Source organism: Oreochromis aureus, linkage group 22 (genome assembly GCF_013358895.1).
Source record: "Oreochromis aureus strain Israel breed Guangdong linkage group 22, ZZ_aureus, whole genome shotgun sequence".
NCBI classification, from domain to species: domain Eukaryota; kingdom Metazoa; phylum Chordata; class Actinopteri; order Cichliformes; family Cichlidae; genus Oreochromis; species Oreochromis aureus.
In genome coordinates this window covers 15,444,579-15,460,894 of record NC_052962.1, presented here as the reverse complement: position 1 = coordinate 15,460,894, position 16,316 = coordinate 15,444,579, and positions in this window count along the sequence as shown.

Here is a 16,316-nt window from a genome sequence, read left to right as displayed (position 1 = left end):
CACAAGCGTATTGCCAACTGGAAGGTTTCCTACTTCTAACCTGTCACTGTATTTCAGCAGCAGCCGCAACCACGACTCAATTTACAGAAGACAAAATGGACAGATGAATGAGGAAAGGATACACTGAGAGTGATGCTTGAAAGATGGATTTTCTGATGGATGCATGATTTAAGTGACAAGAAAAATGACAGATGTTGCTGGAATAAATGGTTGGAGGGACAGATAGATGGCAAAGACAATCAGCGCCACATAGAAGTGAAAAAACGAAGAGAAGAGAATAGAAAGGAATAGATTATCTGCTGAATACCAGGACAGAGATGACATGAAAAACGCCAAATCCGACTAGACTAAAAGTGAAGTGAAACTGATCCATTCTAATACATTTTATGGCCCAACCTGACGCCTGAAGAGTTGACAGTTAGTAGGGTCATTGAGAACCGGCATCTAAATGAGTCCTGGCTCTCAGTTGGAGAGTGGACTTCCGATTTCTTCTGCTTGACTGATCGGGCAAAAAGGCAGGATGGGATAGGGGTGGGGGGGTGGACCCTCACATTCCCTTGCATCAATGCAATAGAGCCTGCTGAAAAGAGTAGATTCCCTCTCCCGTTGCCTTGCCTTGTCACATCTATCAATGCTCGAGCTGAAAGGCAAGACAAGGGAGCAAACACAGCTCTTAGAGCTCTCAGAGGCACACACAAACTCCCCACCCAAAATACACACACAAGAAATTGAGAAGCAGGGTGGGGAAGTTTGACTTGTACATCTGTACTTCATAATTATGTTGCGTGGCTTCATAAGGCTTTTGTCAGGGTCTTACTGTGAGTGTTGACATCTTGCTATTTATGTCCCCAGAGCTGGCCATTTGTTTCTGTTGATGTCTTGGTTTACTGTCTTTTGTCATACGAGACAAACTGTCTTGTAGAGGCTGTAATATTAATCACTGCGGTGAACATTTACTGCACACAAGACAGGCATCAAGCAGTACTTTTATTTTTCCTTGGGACTGCCAACACTTGCGAACATTTAAATTTCACGTCCACAGAATAAAAAACAAATGTACTCGTAGTTATGATTAAAAGACAGACAGCAGCAGATTCAGTATCACCGGAGGTCCAAGCAGACCTTCATCCTCTCCAAGTCGTCCCACATGTGAAGTAATTTTCAGTGATTTGGAAACAAACATTCAAATCAAACTTAGCAGTCAGAAATTAAGATGATCTGAAATAAAAACAGAGCATTTAAACCTTCACAAAAGTTGGATTTACTTCAAAGCCCATGTTGGAAACATTTAACTATTTAGACGTAGAGCTAATTTATGCTCCAAGCATCCATTAAAATACGGTAAACTGTGACCATAAAATGATAACCATGGTCAGCAACAATAGCTACTCAAATAAGTTTCTGCTTTCAAAACATTCAATACAATGCTATACCACCACCCAGGACTTTGTTTGCAACCATGGATTAAAGGTGTTTGGTGCCAGTATGGACCCTGCCCATGTAGCCCCCACCCACACGACCCAATTAGAAATCAAGATTGATCTTTCTCCAGTCTTTGGAGCCCACTGTAGCCTCAACTTTGCTGACACTAGTGTAAACTAGTTGTAGCCTCAATGCTCAATATATTGCGCATGTGAAAAGTTTTATCCTCACCGCAGGTTGAAAAGAGGGTTATCTCAGTCACTGGAGTCTTTCAGCTCCAACCAGTTGCACAGCTTTGCTCTGGCTTATCAAATCAACAAGTCTGTTCTATTTATACAACTGCTATGGCCAAACTCTGTCTGTGGTGTCTTTTTTCCAGCATTCTGATATTTCATCTGAATGTTAAATTAAACTTCTGACTTTCATCCGCATGATTTTTTCCATTACGCCATCGTCTTTTGAACCAGTAAAGCAAAATTGATTTGTAAATGAAATTATAGTTATGTTTCTGATGGGTTTGGCATGGATTATAGAAAGTACATAAAAGATTAGTAGTACTGAAGCCTTGAATTTAGCTTCCTGCTGTTTCCTTTTTAAAACTGAAAGTAACCAAATTTAGACAATAACGCAGACCCAGACAGTTGTCATGTAATGCTAGCGCTCTAGATACATTTATTTACAATCTGCGCTCTTAATTTACCCAGATTTTTTAAGGGAACTGATTTTTTTCAGTATGATCCAAAACGAGTGACTGGGCCCAGAAACGTGGCAGGAAAGTGTTTGCAGAGGTCACGTCAGAAAGTTATATTCCCATAGACCGAAGTGTTGTGCAACCACAGCTATCCCCATCTGGTGGCTTTCACATAAAATGCAGGGTTAAGTTACTTAACTGCACTGCACTGGCCATGTTTTCAAAGCCAGAAGCTATTTCTCTTTTAATTTTGTATTTACTGTCTATGGTCACACCCCAGTCGTTATGAAGGGGGGATTAAGCTATAGAGACAAAACCAATTTAATATCACCAGTGTGTAAACATGTTTATTACTGCTGTAAATTGGGTAATTGTAACATGAGGGGTGACTCACTTTCATAGCCAGCCTCTTGGGTCCTTTGAGAGAACTGCAGGTTTTGGCTATTTAGGCAAATGCATGTTATCTGGATGACAAATATCCCTTAACTTCAAGAAAGTCTTCATTTTAAACCATACTGTGAATATAATAAAGAGCAAAGGAAGTTCGTTTTGTATCTAAACCCAACAAAATCTATACCAAAACACAGTCACAGCACTGAAGGGGCAGTTATTTATTTTTCTCCAGCAGAATTACACATCTCTGTCTGCCAGTACACTTGTATGGGTTTATATACAATATACACAGTAGGAACAAGTGACAGATATGTCCATGGAAGTTGGAGGACCTATTGCATCTAATCACATTTACAAAAGCCAACAGCTGCAGTCGCAATTCTATGTTAGAGATCAAATGCGATAAAGTAACACTGGTCGTTTGGTATCCTTTGTATTATTGTAGGGTTTTTAACTTACAATATAAAACACCTTGAGCCAACTGTTGTTGTGATTTGGTGCTATGTAAATAAAATTTTATTTAATTGAACTGTTGTTTGTTATTATTTCCTATTAAATGGTACAAACTCAGTTTTTGTACAAGCAAAACTTTTGCGGGAGAGATAAAGTTTTACGGCACACTTACACTTTATGCTCGCTGGCCTTGTAGCAACATTTTGCTTCCTTCGGGGATCATGAAGCATGATTCTGATTTACTATTTGCTTAACATCTGGCAAAGACACAGCACAAACCAACTTGGCAGTAATTTTGTTTCGCTGCCTCTACTGAGTCATTCTTTGCAAGGTGTACATCGGTTGAAACTACACCCCATCATATTTTACTGAAGACGGAGACATATTTTTCCCTTTTCCTTGCTGATAGATGCGGCTGAGCCGAGACGTTTCGCTTGTCAGTCGGTGAATTTGATTCGGAAATTGTTATGAATGCACACGTGCAGAAAAAAATCGTGTCTTATTTTCCGCTTTTGCTTTCTCGTGCAGACACATAAAAGACCAACACACACACAAAGAAGCAGAGGAGACTTTAGACTTGTTGAATCATGTGGTTAATATGAAGCTTTGTGAGTTTCTCTCATGTCACTCTGCACTTCACAGCTGTGGGACAAGAGGTGGTGAAAAGATGCAGTATAACCTGCATCTGTGAGTATAACCACACACTTACAACCAGCCAATACACAATCACAAGGTAGACTCAATCTCAAGTTTGTACACTGTTTGACACACGTCCGCCAGCCCTTCAGTCTAGTCCATACACACTTATTCAGGTCTCTTATTCATTAATCTTCATTTCAACACACACTCCGGCTGCCATCAGCACATATGCTCCTAACAATCACTTGGCACTGTGCACTCTCTCTCCCACACACACACACACACACACACACACACACACACACACACACACACACACACACACACACATATAAACAAGCTCTCAGAGGGTGAGATCTGATTGCTGACACTGATATCAGGTCCCCTCCTGCTGCTGAGCTGTCCATCTGGTTGCCCGGTCAGAAGACAGAGTGGGGTCCTCACAGTGGGGCTCCTGTCACTGTGCATTAGGAGCGGGCTGACGGCAGATCTGAGCTGACACCGAGGATAATATTGGCATCAACAGAATCTTTTGGTGCCGGTATCACACCGGGATTACAGTGGAACATGATGACATCTGAGGTGGCCAGGTCGAGTCGTTTTGAGGGCACAGTGTTCCCCAATGAGCCAGTGGAGCTTTTCCTGGATTTTTCAGGGGTTTGGGTCTCGTCCAGGTTACACAGTTGTGTGAGCTATTAGTAGATAAGCTCTGAGAAGCTGGGACACCCTACTTTTAGTTTCCCTAATTAGCACGAGGTGCTAGTTTATCTTTTTCATTTTGTTTCTATGGTGTGATCATTAAGTATTTAGAATCAAATGCAGACTTTATGAAACACATGATGTTGGCTTGAAACATTCCCGAATTGAAAACAGGCTATGTGCAAATCTTTCCAGTGTTGGTTCCAGAGATAAAATAGTAAATGTCTGAAACTGTGGCACTCTTTAACCTTAATTGTTTTTGGAAGGACATTACATACACCCATTATAAGGCAGTGGTCTCTTATCCCGAGCAGCTTGGGGCTAACTTGTCTTGCCCAAGGGCACAGTGGCATATGGAAGGGCCAGGAATGCAATTAGCAGGCAACCCGCTTTACAGCTACAGGTGTCCTACGTTTTCTTGAATTCTGTTGCAGCAGGGATGACTGAAACCAGCCCTCTCCTAGTCATTCGTGTCAACAGAGACAAATAAACTCAGAGCCGACGTTTGGCCAAGCAAATCAGGCCTGTTGAATGATTCATTCTCATGGTTTATTATGGTTTTTACGCCACGAATTCCAAATGAAGGCCTGAGCACGAGCAGGCTTGAAGGAAAAAGCAGGCACTTGTGCTTTGTGTGTTTCTCTCGCTCCCACTTTTCTGTCTGCAGTGCTTTTAAAAAGCCTCTTGTTCTGAAAGATAAATCTAAAGTCTTTACCATAGCATTATAATAAACTCAAACAATGCTTGAAAGAAATGAGATAAATGGCTACCCTGTTTTCCATAGGGCTGTTCATTCACAAACTGTACCGAACAGAAAGAGCTGTGTGGGCTGTGTTATTTTACACCAGCATCCCCAGCTGTGACTTGGCTGTCAGTGAGACATTTGGGCTGCTGGCTGGGGGTGACAGGAAGGTTTAGGTGTTGCAATCAAGCTCCCCTTATTCCTCCCAGGCTCGTTACAGTGCTCAAATTCTGCACTAATTGGCCAGCGAGTCCCATGGCAGCCAGGGACCTTGTCTGCCCAGCGACCCCCAGAGAGAAAGGGAGAGAGTGTTTTTTATTAGTTTCAATTTGTCACAATATATAACCTTTAAGTTGATTTTCCAGGCTTGTACAAAAGCATGCATCATGTGAAGTGCGCCTGTGTAAAAAGAAATACAACGCATTGATTCTTTTAGTTCACAAGGAAAAAGAACATCTTTATTTAAAAATCTATTCCCATAAAACATGCTGGTTTCACTTAACAACCCTTTATTACTACACTGAAAAACACACACACACACTGAACATTTCCCTGTGTCACGTTGGCCATAGTGGACAAAACAGGTTTTCACAGAGGTTCCTGGGGAATATTGGAGATGAATTTTGAACCTCATTGGATTCAGATGTGGCCAGGTACTAAAGATAATGAAATGTAACACATAAACGATGGTGATGCAATCATAGGTTTTAAATTATTGGAAGGGGGAGACAAACAGTCTTTCTTCATCTAGTCTGCTATCTCTGTAACCTCCTCGTCTGGTATCTGCCCCCTCTTTTGGTCTCCTTCTGTCTTCCTGCCTCTTTGACTGCTGAACTATTCCCCCAAAGAGCAACAAATGGATTTGTGGTCACACTTTATAAGCTGTCACTTGAACCATGCTCAGGTCCGCGACAGGTGAGGAATGTTTTCATTCACCTCTCTGTCTCTCAGTGGATGCCCCTCGTTCTCACATACACAGTTAAATGCATCTTTCTCTCTGCACCTGGGCTCAGCACTTTAAACATCAAAAGAAAGGGACAGCAGAAATGAGAGGCAGAGGAGAGAGGGAAATCTGATCCATCATCATATATAGTTCTTTTTAGTTCTCTAGCCACAATCACCCCATTTCTTCCTGCGGGGTGTCTCTGACAGAAAGCAATCACACATGTGAGCTTTTTCTGATCTCACACCAGTATTGACAGGATGCCATCACTGGTGCCTTTCAAAAACCTTTACATGGCTTTTGGGAAAATAAACAAGTTTTATCATGTGGCACTTCTCTAGTTATCAGGTGGCTGTTTATGGCTCTCAATACCTGCAAAATCTCCAGTTTCACTTCATGTTATACTCTTCTTTCAGATGGCTATTTGGCACTCGCTGGGTATAATAGTTAAAATATCCAGAAAGTATTCTTTGGAAGAAATATGCTACTTTGTTCAAATTTACGGGATATTTTTTTCACCAATTGAAAAACAACATGTTTGAAATCAAGGAACCTTTATAATTACAGCCAGACACACATGCTGACAGTAGGGAACTAATACAAGTCCAAGGCTAGACAGTCAGCAATCATCTTGCTCTTATTTCTGGGTAGTTACAGTCATGTGAAAGAAAATGTTTTCACTGCACTCCCTCCAGTACCATGAATAACTAATCACACCCTAACATTCAAGAGCTTGCAGAGCCACGTTTTGCAAAACATAATTTGAAGCAATAATTGTCTACAATTTTGTGTGAGAGAATTCTTACAGTGCTTGTTCCGTTGATTGAGGTTTGCAGGAATTCATTTATGCACAGCTCTTTTAAGGCCCTACTGTAGCATTTCGGTCATGTTGAGGTCTGCACTTTGACTGGGGTATTGCAAAACCTAGATTCTTATTTGCTTTCAGCCATTCTGTGGTAGATTTACTGCTGAGCTTGGGATCATTGTCCTGTTGCATAAGTTAGTTTGAGTCAAGCTTTAGCTGTCAGGCAGATAGCTTCACATTTGACTCTCAGATACTTTGGTATACAGAGTATTTAATGGTCGATTCAATGACTACAAGGTGCCCAGGTCCCATGGCTGCAAAACAAGCTTAAATCATCACGTCTCCACCGCTGTGCTGACAGTAGGCATGTTTGGTTTTTGTAAACCTAAGCCATGCTCCCATTTTCTTTAGAGAGAAAAGAAGCTTTCCCTGGCATCCCTTCCAAAGAAGCCATACAGTCTTTCGGTCTTTTTCCAACTATACTGCCATGAACTTTAATATTTCACCTAATTTTGGGGCTTTGCCCAAATTTAAGGGTTAAATAGTTTTTCCCCCTGAGAGTTAAACTACCTATGCATGTGAAAGATAAGCAACATGTTCATGTTTAGCTCAAGAGTGCCATCAATGTCAGCATTTCTTGCTTATACTACACCAGGATCTTAACAAATGCTCACAATAATACATTTTGTGGATATATTAAGCAAGAGTATTTTTAACCACCATCTTTGCTACAATAATGAATATGCCTACAAAAACACAGCTAAACCTTGACTGGCTCTTTGGGCATGATGGACTCCTGCCATATTTGCCATTTCTGAATTCTTTCATAGGATTTGTATTAGGAATATAAGTGTCTTTCTTATGATGTCTTAAATAAATACAGCAAGAATTTGCCTTGAAATACCACACGATGTGATTCCTTTTGAGTATTGTTAATTTTCATGCCCTTGATGAAAAATAAGTTCAACACCAAGCTACTGTACAGTATTTGTTTTCAGTTTCCAATCTTGAATCTCACTCTTGCTACCAACGCCCCCACCCCCCAAAAAAAACCCCACATGTGAGCAAATTCTTGTTGTATCAAGCCCCCCTACATCAATTAGCACAGTCAACATGAAGAAATTCACATGCAGCGATAAAGTATAGCATCTGCTTGAATTATGAAGCGTCAGCCATGTTGCATGTGCCTCACAGGAATATAAAGCGAGGTTCTGATGGACATTTTACTCATGTCGTGTTTAGATATCGGTTGTTGTGGATATGTGAGGTGGTTCCCTGTGTTTTTGTGTCAGAGAACAATGTTGAAGCTTAGCTAGCAATGGGCCACCATGACAGAGACTTGTGTAGTGATTAATCATCTTCAGCCAGCATTCATCTTCAGTGTGGTTGCTAATATGTTGAATACAGTATATAGGTTGCCATGGCAGTACAGCTCAAGGAGCTAAGGAAACACAACAAAAGCCGATAATTAGCTCAAGAAAGATGAGAAGAAACGCTGAATATTCAGCATGAGCGATGGTGTTTTTATAGACATTTTAGAGTAATGACCTGTTTATGAAGATAACAGAAGGAACACCAAAAAAAACAACAGTATAATGGTGAGCAAACAGCTGATAGCATTATGCTGTTAAATTCTACACAGCAAAGTAATGTAATGTAATATTTTCACTCTTAAATAGCAATTTAATACTGGCAAATCTGTCCACCAGTGTTTTACTGTAGTTTGACAGGGAAATTTATTGCAGTCTCCGCTGTTATAGTCCAGGGTTTGCTGTCCATTCAAGGCCTCTAAGTATGCACAGCGACTTTATTTCGGTGGTCTTTATCAAGGTTGTCCCACAAGCTGAAGCAACTTGTTTTTCGATATATTTCATATGTTGCTAGAGTTTACCTCTTCAGACTGCATCCTCTGTTTCAGCCGTCTTTGAAGTAGGTAAAGGAGTGCCAGAAACCTCTACTCTGCTTCTTTCAACCACTCCAAGCACTTTATGTTTAGACTTTGTGGTTCTTAGACTAGCTCCACTTCTGCTACTGATGAAGGAGGAAAGCAAACACCACTTGCAGAAATGACTCATTCTGGCTGTTTGAATGTTGGCAGGGCAGCTTTCGTGCACCATACAGCAGCTCTAAAAAGCAGTTGTATGCTTAATCACAAGAGAGACATAATAAGCACAAATAATGGCTACAGCTTCCCCTGCATTTTTTTTTTTTTTTTTTTTTTTGCCTTGCAGGCGAGCGGTGATTTGCTTTTTTGTGCTGATCCTTATTAACAGTGAATTTGTTCGTCACCATGCGGCTGATTAGTATATGTTTCACGAAGGCTTAGGTTTCTCTCTTTGACTTTCTGCCCACCCAGCAGGCATTACGGGTACTGACTTGCAGAAGAAAGGGATAGTGGGAAAACACGGGGGCCTGGGGTCGACGTGTCACCATTGCTCAGTGTCCTTGCTGCCAATCTATGTAAACATGCATGCATGCAAACACACACACACACACACACACACACACACACACACACACACACACACACGAAAATGTCCAAGCCATCACCTTGTATGCAACATCAGACTTCTGACAAAGACAAGCTGGTCCAGCAGTCTGAGTCTTAACAAGCTCCAGCTGAGGGTGGACATAGGCCACTGTGAATGTGAGAGTGTGTTTAGGCTGGTGCTTGCAGTGACAGAAGGCAGCCAGTATTTGTGTCTACTCCTTCATTTCCTGTTCCTGTGAGGCAGGTTTCACTCTCACAGAACATGGCAGCTCACCTTTGGGGGTGCAAATGCCCTGTTGTGAGTGACTGAGTGTGTGTCAGTGTGTGCGTGTGTGTTCTCTTACCAGTGGGAATGAAAAAACCACACAAAAGGAATCAATCGCACTTGTTGCTGATTAAGGTGTGACTCCACCCCCTGCTCTCATATCTCAGCCTCCTCCTTCTCTAGCTCCTCAGCTGTGAGTGATTAAGCTGAAGGGAGGAAGGGAGGGAGGCAGTTGGAAGGGTGAGAAGAGAGGACAGGGTACTTACTGACTGGCTGAATAATGGCTTCCAGAGATCTCTGACTTTGGGGCTCTGTGCAGCACGAGGGTTAATCAGGAGTGACGGCTCAGCCCGTTTGGACACTGTATAGGCAGCTCTGCTCCTGTCAGGCACAGACATGGACAGCCAAACCCACCCACCCCCACTACCTCCATTCTCCCTTCACCACAGGATCTTAACCACTAGGCCGCTAGTCCTCACTACAACTATTTGACAGGGAAAAGTTTGGTACAAAAGGAGAAAGGGAAGGACAGGCAGAAGAGGAAAAGAAAAAGTTGGAAAGTAATTCAAGCAGATTTGAGGTTGAGAAAGAGAAAAGGCAGCCAATGAAAGGCACATAGGGAGATACATGCATGGCCTACAGTGGAGTGGTTGATGCGGTGTGCCGGTTTCATGTTTGTGCATGCATCTGTGTCAGATTGACTGTGGATGTTTAATGGGAACCCCTGAGCAGCCGGGGGAAACCCATCGTGTTCATTTAACTGCACAGATCTCAGGAAAAGCTATACTGAGGTTACTGTTCCTTTATGCACATGTGAACATATATGCACACCCTCCGTGTGTGCGTGTGTTTGCGAGAGGTTCGATGCGGTCTGCTGATTTGTGCTGTTTCCACGGTGATTGGTTTCCATCAAGCGTCCGGGGGCTAAACCATCGACAGCGTGCCCTCTCTTTCCCTGCGACCTGACTCCGTTTCATTTTTCAATTTCACTTTCATCAACTGCTGCCGCCTGTTTTTTCATTTTTCTATTTCCAGACGATGACAGAAAGCGTGTGAAGTGTGAAATTAGAAAGAGCGTCTGTAAATAATGGCGTGTAACACGGAGTACACACACATGAACAAACACGGACGAGCACATACTCTGTTGCATAAGCTGCGAGACAGAACTCATTACCTTCAAACTGAGTGATTGGAAAAAGTGAACTGAATACTTAGACTTGCCTCTAAATGACATAATTACAAACAGAAGATAATAGTTGGACTTCTTATTTGATTTTATCAAGTGGGAATTCAGAATATTGTCCAAAACATGCAAAACAAGCCCACTGATAGTTTATGGCACTGACCGAAACATTATGAGCAGAGTTTAAGGTCGGTTTTCTATAAAGGAGCCCCTGTTCTATGTTGCTTTTTGGCACCACTTACATACAGTCACACACATCTTATCCCCCCCCACCCCACCTGGATTTAACTGTCTGACAGAGTGAGATGTTGGCGTAGTGGAGAGCTGGAGAAGGAGGTCAGGGGCGCAAGGGCAGTCAGGTCCCTCCGACGTCCATCAAAATGACAGGTACCCCTGCTTTAAAACTCTGTGACCCACCCCAAAACCCAGTTTCCCTCCTTTTTTTCTGCAGACACACAAACGCGCCGAAACAGACACGCACACACTCTGAATTACTAGGCCTAAAAAGTAGCCCCGCAGCGAAGGAGACCAGCTCTCCGCAATTAGGACATTCTGCGGCCATGAAATCATTCTGAAAATTAGCTCCAGGAAGCAAGAGGAGGGAGACAGAGTCCTAAAGAAAGGCAAAAAGAAAGGCAAAAAAATGTGAGTGTAAGAAAGCGGGTGAAGCTGGGGAGGAAGAAAGTGTTCTGGATCTCCTCAGCAGTCAAACGGACAGACCACATGTGCTGGCAAGGCGAGACTGAAAGAATTTAAAATTATTCCAGATAATGATGGCTGTTAAGATTAACAATTAATCCTCTAGCCTCATGACACGTTAGATTTGGATACGGGGAAATGGCTCTAAGAGGTGCGAAAGGCCTCAAACAAGGATTCAGTTAGCTAAATTACACTTTCTGTTTATGTGTGTGTGTGCCTCCAGAAGCTGACAGTGTCCAGGCCTCAGGTCCTGACAGGAGAAGGAACCAGGGTTTGGATCTCAGCTCATGACTGAAGAGACCTGCTCTATGTTCTGTGGCAAAGTCTATTCTACATTCTGCAGATCTGCCGCTCTCCTGTCGCCTCTGGTTTACCCTGCTCTGACCTTCTGCCATTACACAAACAGCATCTGCCAGCGATCAACTCCAACAAGCCTTAAGTAACAGCGGGACAACATCACCCTGTGCCACCCCAACCCTCAGGTCATCCTGTTTCCTAAGCTAAACATTTAAGAGATAGATTTGGGAATCACTTGCTGCTGGCCATCTTTGCTAACTTTAGAATAAATGAATGTGGATCTAAATGTGTGTGTGTGTGGGTGTGCATGTGTGCGAGCCCAGCTGTGGGTTGTTAGTAGTGAACTCAGCTCAGTGGGGAAGGGGCACCAGATGGTTGGTGGGATAGAACGATTGAGAGTTGAAAAGAAGAGGTAAATCGCAATTAGGGAAGAGAAAGGAAAAAGGCTTTAAAACAGAGCAACATGGAGAAATCGCAGAGCTGAGCAGACACATGTTTTAAAGCTAAACTTTTCCGTTGTCTTAATCTAGTCTTAAACGCTCGCATTTAAGTCGACACAGTTGCTAAACAGTCGATAGCGGCTTTATAAATGTGGGGATCTAGGCACAAGTCAATAGTATTCTTGGTCATGCATCATGTTGAATGTGCAAAAGAAAACACTTTCTTCCTTTCCACTTCTTGAAACTCCTGATTTGTCCCATGTAGTTTGACGTATCTGTGGGGGGGAATGAGACAACACGCTGTTCCAAAGTTCTGTAATTCGGGGTCATGTATAGTTAAAACAACATGTGTTTTTCTCCACATGGGGAAACTCTGACAGTCAAGCGAGGATCACGCGATTGGATGAACTGCTAATCAAGCAATGGGAGAGTTTGGAAATTCCTTGGGAGGCAGACAATGGAGGCAGTGCTATGTTTTTGTGGTATCCGGAGCAGCAGGCATTGGGAAATCAAGTTCAGCTGAACAGCCAGCCCCACACACACACAAAGACACACAAACACACACAAACACACCTACGCACACACACACACAAACCATTTTTTGACACACATTTGGCAAGAGAAGCACCCGTCTTGATTAAAGGCTCTGTGCTTGATGCATGTTTCTGCTGATGACATGTTTCTTTCCCAGTGCTGTCAGCATGTATGGACATGTTAACTTTTCCGCTGCGTGAACTCGCTTTTGTGTGTTGGTGTCCGTGACTCCAATCTGATTAGCTGCTGTATCTTTCAGGTGTGCCTTATTCTCCTGCTCTTTAATCAGTTGAGGGCCTGCCATAACCGGAAGGAAACCCTTTTCCTGGAAGTGCTTGTCTGGCGCTGTGCAGCTGGCCTCGGTGTGGACTTAGTGCCACTCGGACATCCATTGAACTGAGGAAAAGGAAAACCATTCTTGTCTTTAGCCATACCGAAATCCAGTTACTGTCAAATCTTGAATGGGAGGTTTGGTCTTCAGACTGTTTGTTTTGAGCCGAGTCCGGGACGTCTTGCTGATGGATGTGACAGAAATACACACCGATTACGGTCCGTGACTCAACACCCGTGCATAAAATTTTCGAAAAATGTTCTTTTTTCAAACAAGTCAAACTTGGGTGAAGACTATCACGGATCACTGAGCCCTCACCCAGGCGCTGAGTGATGATGTCATACTTAGGAAACCACCACAGGGACAGCAGCAGGGAAAATACGAGCTGTAGCATGAAAACAGGGAAAAGACAGAGATTGGAGGTGACGGTTGTGATGTGGGAGAGTGTTTCTGGGCGCCGTAGCTGAGAGAGTAGAGCGAGTGTGGTTGCTGGCTGGCCGAGGGTTTTTAATAAACAGCCTGTTGAAACATGACAGGACTATTGGGTGAAATCATTACTGTTTTACTGTGATGACTGATATGACTCCCTGAACCTGGGAGTCTGAGCGGATCAGGACAGTTACTTTTGTTGATTGCTGTAGCTATTATCCCACCATGCTTAAACGTCATTGTCTTCAAGTGGAAATTGATTTCACAGCCTGGTAAAACAGATTATTTTAAATAACTAAGTCAATACACAAATCAAAGTGTTTATTTACATACATTTATCAGTCACGACAGATGGCTGCCCCGCCCTCAGACTGGTTCTGCCAGAGATTTCTTCCTGTTAAAAGGAAGTTTTTCCTTCCCGCTGTTGCCAACTGCTTACTCATAGAGGGTCCTGTGATTGTTGGGGGGGTTCTCTCTATTATTGTAGCTTCTTTATCTTACAAAAAAACCATCTTGAGGCAACGGTTGTTGTGATTTAGCACTATATAAATAAAAAAGGATTTAATTGAAATAGTTATTGTATCTCAGCCTTCTCTACGGCTGTTTTCACATATGTACTGCATGATTTGCCCAGCAGATGTGCATCTGGGAACTCAAATGTAAGATGCAATCGAAATAGAGACCGTTCACTCTCTAACTCACAAGCTCCCTAGTACAAAGCCCATGTGATGCATAGCACAGTTAATATTGTTATGCATTCACTGTCCTTGTCTTCAACCACTGAAAAAATTATTTTGTGTTTCTTAACCATTGGTTGATAAATCTTCTCTGTTGAAGGAGTTTTCAGTTATGACACAAAGCAAATTCTCAATTATCAGCTCAATTTTTTATGCAGTCCGCACTTCTTAAATGCAAACAGCTAATGTTACCAGGTGTAGATGCTATCTTTTGCATGCCACATCTGGTCGTCTAGGCTCACACACCATTTTGGCAAATCCAAATTTTTTCACATGGACTCATTTAAAAAAAATGATACACATGGGCACTTCTAAAACCTACTGATAAACACACCTTGTAGCACTTAGTACGATTACAAAGCAGACTCCACAACTCATGTAAACAGAGGCTATCTGTGGTATTGCAGCAACCGTGGAAAACAGGCAAATAAGGATGTACCAATTACCCACTCATCACAGACATTGCTTGCAAAGGCATTGTGGAGGACACAGAGTATGCTGACGCGAGCAGAAAGCAACCTTGCCTACTTCAACAGACGTATTATGCTGCTGTTAGGGTGAGAGGTGAGAGGTTATAGGTGAGGGGGAGGGCGCGATGTGCCTCTGGATGATGGCGCTCTCCCTCATCCGCACACCAGCTGCCCCTCATGCACACATACATATGCTGACATTCATGCGTAAGCACACTCTACACATTAACCCACTCAACCTCCGTCCCCCTGAGCACTAACCATTTCTAACAAAGACTTTTTCACCATTTGATGCCAGCATTATACAACCCCCACAGCCCTTTTTTTCATGCAGGTGCTTCATGTTTTTTCCAGATCTGTCCTGCGGTCAAGGTTTGACATTTAAACAGCGCGCTGGGCTCCCCGTGATGGCTGACACATTGTATTAACCGAGGACTGGTCTATGTTTAAAAGAGATGCCATGCAGAACAGGAATGGCAGTCGAGCTGGAGTTGATACGGGGTGTTTTTGGTGCCGTGGAAGGGCACTATGGAGATGCAGTGGGTGCTGAAAGGCTGCAAGAGGTGTAAGCCTGCGGGGCAGATGTTAAACACACTGTGACTCAGGGGAGACAGCAAAGAGACAGGGCTACTGTCAGAGCATGATCGCTGCATAAAGCTGAAGAAAAAAAACAGGAACTGTTGATGAGAATGAGAGGTTGGAAGGAAGGAAAGTGAATTTTTTGCTTCAAAGAGAACAAAGTTCATCTTTCAAGATAAGTGCGAAACATTTACACGCTGAATCAAGTCTAATCAAAGTGTGATCGAAGTGTGATCTCACAGCTGCGCTAAAGGCGATGCATATCTTGGGTATCAGACAGTACTCTTGATTTCTTTCTTGGTGTTTCGATGTAGGTCTGAGCCGTCACTTTGATGGAAATGAGCACGGGCGCTGATTCTCGGGCCCGATCGACACGTGTGCTGGCCCGTGAGCGCTCCGAAGATCTCCCTTTCTCCTCCCTCCTCCTCCTCTGTCATCCCTTCATCTCTTCCATGGTTTCCTCACTTGGTTTATTATTACAGTATAATCGCTTCCATCTGCCTGTCAAGCCACCGGGTAGACCGAGATCAGGAACAAAAGACAGTGAGAGCGAGAATGAAAAAAGAGGGCAGGATTTTTTTTTCACTCCAATACAAACACATCCCCTCCCTCCTCTCTCCTCCTCTCATAGTCCCTCATCAGAACAAATCAAAATGCTGCAGAGTCACTTTTCGCTTTCTGTTCAGGAAATTATAATTCAACCTGACTTCTGGACAGCATCATGCACAATTAGGAATTCAGCAGCTCTGGGCAGGAAAATGTGATTCAAATTAGTGCTGTATTGCATTACTATTTACTTATGATCTCGCCTGCCATCTCACACCCCTTCAGTTTCTCTCCGAGGCTGTCTCGTGAGGGTATTTGTTAGGGTTTGAATGCATGAATGCACTTACAAGTACAATGTATACACACACCCAGGAATTTATTTTGTTTCCTATATAAATTTCCTTTGACCCCTCCAAGATTGCCAGCCGTAGCTAACAACATAAGCTTGTGTAGTTCAAATCCCAAACCACTCAGCGATGACCGGTAGCAATCAGCTGTGTTACAAACAAATCTGTTTGATGTGAACAT